The sequence below is a fragment of the Tiliqua scincoides genome, chromosome 2 (assembly GCF_035046505.1).
Source record: "Tiliqua scincoides isolate rTilSci1 chromosome 2, rTilSci1.hap2, whole genome shotgun sequence".
Lineage (NCBI taxonomy): Eukaryota > Metazoa > Chordata > Lepidosauria > Squamata > Scincidae > Tiliqua > Tiliqua scincoides.
In genome coordinates this window covers 241,382,337-241,388,820 of record NC_089822.1, presented here as the reverse complement: position 1 = coordinate 241,388,820, position 6,484 = coordinate 241,382,337, and the positions used below count along the sequence as shown (strand labels likewise).

The 6,484-nt window shown below is 45.4% G+C and overlaps 1 long non-coding RNA gene and 1 pseudogene across 1 annotated transcript; both read right to left on the bottom strand.

Moving 5' to 3' along the window:
* Positions 1-353: 353 nt before the first annotated feature.
* Positions 354-469, bottom strand: LOC136643303 (5S ribosomal RNA; annotated as a pseudogene).
* A 5,244-nt stretch (positions 470-5,713) lies between these two features.
* On the bottom strand, positions 5,714-6,212 carry LOC136639426 (uncharacterized). The gene is made up of 2 exons (XR_010793675.1): positions 6,164-6,212; positions 5,714-6,056 (listed from the first exon to the last, which is right to left on the bottom strand). It is a non-coding gene; the product is annotated as an uncharacterized lncRNA (long non-coding RNA).
* Positions 6,213-6,484: the final 272 nt, after the last annotated feature.

Genomic DNA, 6,484 nt, shown 5'->3' with positions numbered 1-6,484 from the left:
TAAACAGTTGCTGGATTGCCCCAGATTGGAGGTAGAGGAACAGCATGACTGAATGATCACAACTTGGTACATTTATGCAGGCTAGTCACACATTTCATTCTGTGTGCATACAAGTACACACGTTTTTGTGTGTATGTGAACGCGGGTTCATTCAAAAACTGTACCTCTGTACTGGTCTCCTTCAAACGTAGGGTACCAATGAGCCCTGATCAGCCTGAACACAAGCAGGCTGCCAAGTCCTTTCCCTGTCAATGATAAACTCCATAACTCTGCCCCCCCATCAGCCCTTTCCAAAAATATTGTTTCGCTAAAGCAGTGGTTGGCAACCTTCAGTCTGGAAAGACTATGGTATAAGCCTACAGCACCCGGTATTCCCAGGCGGTCTCCCATCCAAGTACTAACCAGGCCTGACCCTGCTTAGCTTCCGAGATCAGATGAGATCGGGCATGTGCAGGGAGTGGTTCTCAAACTTTATAGAGGTCTTGGAGACTGCTGCCTGATATATAATGCCAAGGGGCGTGGCTATAAGGGTGATTGGGTATTAGCACTCTACCCTCCCCAGGTAGCAGCTTGTTTAACCCTTGATGCACATAGCCTAATCTGCCCTGTCATATTTACAAACCACCAAAAATTGGGTGACAACACACCTGTGGGTCCCAGACCCACAGTTGAGAACTGCTGCTCTAAAGAAAAAAAACTCTGTCTTCATGATTAAAAAAAACAAACAAAACCCTGTGATTAAGAACATGGACATGGAACATAATGTGTGAATACTATAAAGGGGTTCAGATTAATAACCTGTATACCTTCATACAGTACATTGTGGATTTAGCCCAAAATGTACATACCTTCATTTCACGGTGAGTGGAAAATGGAATCAGTTGGGCTATTTGGTCCAGTTGTCCCTCATTGCAGAACCAATGTCCACCATGCCCAAATGAGCTAAGCGACAGTCCTCTCCTTAAGCTCTGTTTGCTCTCATGGTTAAGGCGTAGGGAACATCTGGTAGGGAAGTACAGTTGGTTGGCTTTTTCTCTTGTTCTTTCAACTACTTTTAAAGTGCAAATGGGGCATTGGAGACTCCTGTGGCTTCCACCTTGTCGCCACTATGTTTGATCCCACAAGCTCTGGAGATTGGATTGGCCTGTGGCATTGTGGGATTAAAAACATGGTGGTTGCCAGGAAGGATCGCTTGGCATTTCTTTTACACATTCTAAAATGTTTAAGAAGATTTTTAAAGCCTGCTGCTGCATTAATGTAGCTGGGGGGGGGATGGGAATTACTGCAGGCACCGCAATGCATTGTGTATCCAGTGCCTCCCATTCTCCGTCGGAGCCATTCTGGGCAGTGATGGCAATGTAATCCCTCACATGCATTCTGTAAGTGCTAGATAAAGATAGAGGGCCCAATCCGATCCAACTTTCCAGCACGGGTGCAGCTGCAATGCAGCCTCGAGATAAGGGAACAAACATTCCCGTACCTTAGGGAGGCCTCCATGACTGCCTTCCCACCACAGGACACAGCACATGCCCCATTGGCATGGCTGCACCAGCAGTGGAAAATTGGATAGGATTGGACCCTTAGATGTGTATGGTGCCCCAAAATAAGCTGAACCTTCATCTGGGATTCAAATCCCAGCTAGGATCCAAAAGACCTCTTCAAAGATGTCATTGTTCTGTCAAATACGGTAAGATAAGCTACTGTCACCCTTATTCTCTTAGATGCAAAAGCTAGGAAGCGATAAGAAATAAAGATTTGTTTTGCTTTGTTAAGAGCAAAGAAAGAACGTACTTCCAATACACTTTATAATATCTTCTCTGATTAAACAAGGTTTGTTTAAATAATACAGCACGGCCACTGAAGGACAAGTTCCACACACCCCGAGAGTGGCACTCCGATTGTATAACTAGAATTCAGAGTGAACCTGTTTTGTGTTCTTAGATTAATGGCCTTGTCAATTTTTCCTTCAGACTGAATAGGCATAATTTGAAGGTTACTTCTTGCTGTAACTTGATGAAGGGCGTAATGATGCAATTCTAGCTACACTAAGCAGATGGAGTATTGTTGTGAGACAACGTAACATTAAACAGGGTAGATTAGGTTTCTTTTCTGATGCAGATTACATAGCAGACAAAACCCCAGAAAGATTCTCATTTCTTATGTATCCAGTGACAGTTTTGATGGGGGGGGGGGGGAGGAAAAATCTTGGATATTTCCCACAGGAGTGGCAGAAAATTGAAATCTTACCAGAAAATTTCTTACTTTGCTGAAGAAAAGTGCCATTCTGTTCCATTCCAACTTCAGCCTTATGTGCGTCTGCTTACGAGGAAGCCCTACTATATCAAATGGGATTTACTTCCAAGAAAGTGTGTACAGGACTGCAGCCCGATGCCAGAATCTATTGTGCCACTGCACCGGTGGAGTACACGCTCTGTCAATGCAGGCTGTTGCAAACATACCGTAAAGCATGTTGTGGCAGTGCAGAAGATTGTGGCACAAGCAGAAAGGCCTGTGCTGGCCTGCTGGTGCTAGTGCAAGGCCAACGTGCACCGGGGCAGGTGTGAGCATGCCGAACTGCAGAGGGGTGAAGGGACGGCAGAACAGGAGCCGGGAAGGGTGTAATGGGGTGGGGAGTAGACGGGGAGAGGATCAGGCCCAGGAGGGAACGCTGGCAGCGGGAACGCTGGCAGCGGTTTCTGCCATATCTTATAGCTGACTCCCAGGCCTGATCTGCTGACCCAAGGCAACTCAGGCTTGCGCCAGCTATTTAACTTGCACAGGTCCAAGCAGCCCCGTAGAGGCTGCTGGCGCTTACTCCCAAGCCAAGGGATAAATGGCTCCTTACCCCCAAGGAGACCTCTAATAGCATCTCTTCCCACACAGGATAGAGCAAAGGCCATTGTGGTACTGCTGCATTGCCATGTGGGAAGTTAGTGAGGATCGGGCTGTAAGTGTTCCAACCTCTTTTTGTGGCAGCCTTTGTAAGCGCTGAAAATTGATCAAACAAGGAGCACACTGAAATCCGTAGCAAAACGTTATGATCCTACGCATTTTGAAAAGTCAGTACTTATTGAGTACAATGGAACTCTTGTGTGTTTAAAACTGAGCCTTCTGCAGTGTTTTTATGCATCCTGTAAAATATTCCAGCGGCTTCCAGGTCCAGCACAAACTCTTTGTACCTACCATCAAAGCCCTCATTACCCTTGCCCTGCTCGTATCTCACAGAATTTCTGTCCCATTACACTCCTTTCTGTGATCTTCACTCCTTTAACAACAAGATCCCCAACCATCTGAAGATCTCTTACTCCCTCAAGCAACTCTACTCTGTGTCCTTTTCTGCCCTTTATGCTAGGAACTGTCTCCAGTGATGCCTTCCTTCCTTCCTTCCTTCCTTCCTTCCTTCCTTCCTTCCTTCCTTCCTTTTCATCCCCTTCTTTTCTTGATTCCCTTCTGTTGATGTCCATCACAGCTTACCTGTGATAGAATGCTTTTAATGTAGCATCCCACCTGTGGCATTCTCCCCAGGGTCATCCTGAACCCGCTTTGATGTTCTTTCAATGCCATGTGACATTTTTTTTTCTTTTCCCAGGCTTATCAGCTGTTGCTGTTATATTCAAAGAACTGTAGGAAAAATGACTCATGGTTGATCTAGACGTGACCCTAAATGTTTAACTTACCCCACAATCCTATGCATGTCTACTTAGAAGTAAGTCTTACTGAATTCAATGTGAGTTACTCCAAGGAAAGTACACATAGAGTTGCAGACTTAGGACCTATCCAACTTTCCAGCTCCAGTGTGGTCACAATGCAGCCCCATGGTAAGGGAACACGTTTCCATACCTTGAGGAGGCCCCAGTGACTGCCCCTCCACCACAGGATGCAGCGCACACCCCCACTGGCACAACTGCACCAGCACTGGAAAAATGGATAGGATTGGGCCCTCAGTTTAACAGTTTTTTTTAAAAAAAACAACAGAATGTTCGCAAAGGGGACAAAATCTGTGGGCTTTAGTAATTTGCCCCTGCCATAATTCTGATCCAAATTGTACACACTGATCTCTATTTCTATTGGGAATAAGAACATCAACTTAAAACTAACGGAAGCATTTTTTTGCATTAAAAACACAGCATGATTGGGAACAGAACTATGATGAAAGCAAAGTACGGAAGCCCCTCTACTGTGGTTTGGGCCCATTGAGTTTCCACCCCGCGCTACTTCCTAATAAGAACAACCCCAGACTTAGAAGTTTAACATAAATGTTTAAGTTCACTTTTTCTGGTTTTGTGTTAACAAAGCTGGCTCACATCTAGTTTGAGCCTTGTTCTGCACATGAGGTGCTTGCAGTGCAGCAGCACACATTGGGGTTCTGTTGCAGCATGACAGACTTGATGAATAAGGAACATATAAGGAACAGTAGCACATAAACTCTTGTGTGCCATTTAAAGGTCTGGAACAGACGTCTGACCTAGTCTTATGCAAGAACTTGCATAAACAGGTCTGGATGCGATGGTGCATGGAACACTTTTCCACAAAACCAGAAAAAGTCTTCTGCTAGTGGAAGGGCATCTTTGGATCCAAATCACTATTGTTATGATGCTCTATTTGCATTTGTTACAGAACTGCTTGATAATGGGAGACACAGGGGTAATACTTGGGCAGCGCAATCCTAACTTGCGCTGGAACAGGTAGGCTGGCGGGCCTGCGCTGTATCCAGCGCAAGTTTGGAGCTGGCTGTGGCTTGGCCTGAGGCAAGGGAAAATAATTTCCCTTATCCTGGGTAGAGCCATAGTGGCCCCAATAGGTCTACTTGGATTTTTGCCTGAAATGTTGGCACATATCTGAGCAGCCCAGAGCTCCCCCGGGCTGCCTGGGAACAGGGCTAGGCTCCGGCATAAGTGCCAGATCCTGGCCCCACTTCCTGCTCCCTGCCTGCCTGCCCACAGGCCTGCCCACCTCTGCCCCTTCCCCCCAAAATGCCTCCTCCCCGTCTCCTCCGGGCAGTGCAGACTTACCTGGCTTTTGTGCAGAGGAGGCTGGATGCAGCCTCTGCATGCTGGTCCACATCTTTGCGCCGGCTGACCTGACTCTGGAATGGGTGCAAACATGCTTTACGGCACGTTTGTGACCCTCCCGGGCTGGCATAAAAGACTTGCACTGGCCCAAGAGAACTTAGGATTGCAATCTTAATCCTAATAAGCAATGCATGCTAATCATATCAGAAGAGTATCCAAAAATGGAATTATGGGTAAAACCCCTTGCGCTTGAAGCATGTGCTTAAATCTTACCCACTGAAATTAGTTGGAGTTAAGAACAGGCTGCACTGAATATTCACACTCAAACACTTTTGGTGTTTTCAGGGGACTGAAAAAACCCCTAAATTTCCCCTGCCCCAGATCTCTTCCCCCCCCCCTATTTATTTGAGGGCTGTTCACTGGCCACTCTTTTGGTGGCATTTTGCTCTCCTTTAATCAAGTTCCTTTGTCCTGCTTGCATGGTCCAATTTGGAGATCAAATATGATGACATTGCAATAGCATGATGTCATCTCATAGCCAATTGGATTTGGCTATGTGGCAACATCAGAAAGTCAATTCTGAGTTAGGTCAGGAAGCACTGCTCTCACTCTGAGCATATGTGAAAGAGCTACCATGCTTCAAGCACTTCTGCCCTTGTTGCAGCCCTCCTTCATCCTTAAAAAGTAACAGTGGAGCAATGTGTTTTTAAACTGCTCTTTTTTAGTTCCTGCTTTTAACATGCTACTGCTTTAGCAATTTTGTATTTGTACACCATTACTCTAGCTTTAATATGTGTTGTCAGCCACCTTGTGAGAGTTTTTACTTGGGAAAAGGCAGGATAAATGAATAAACAAGTCAATAAAAGGCATGGTTGGTGAGAAATTTTCATTGAAAAGTCCCCTGCCATTTTGGTGCATCACGTTGACTGGATGATCAGTGAGTTCTTCTCCATTGTCAGCGAGCTTGTCTTTAAAAATGTTTCACTAGCCCTGCAGACTGATAGCTATTCTCTCCGTTTCTGACAGGTTTAATTTCATTTTAGTCTGTCGAATTGCAAAAGAAAAGATAAAAGTTACCTCCCCCTTCCCAAAGAATGAAATACATTAATTTGCACGCTGGTAGCATGCACAGCTGACATGAGGGCACTCACCAATGTCTTGTAGGCAGCTGTGAACATCTGTGTTGGTGCCAATTAATCCTTGATAGAATCACTGGGCAGAGAGGCGGATCTGTGAACATACAGTAAAGCTCTATTCAGCAACGACAAAAAAAGAAGTTATGCAGGTGTTCAAGGGACGTTTCCCTCCCTTGCTACTGAAATCTTCTGCATCAGGTTACACAGGTACAATCTGAGTTATACAAAATAATTCTAATGCAGAAAACTGTGTTGAAATGCATGGAGTCCATTCCCAGTTGATCCCAACTGCACTAAAGAACTGAACTGATGCGTTTGGTATTTCCATGATATCTA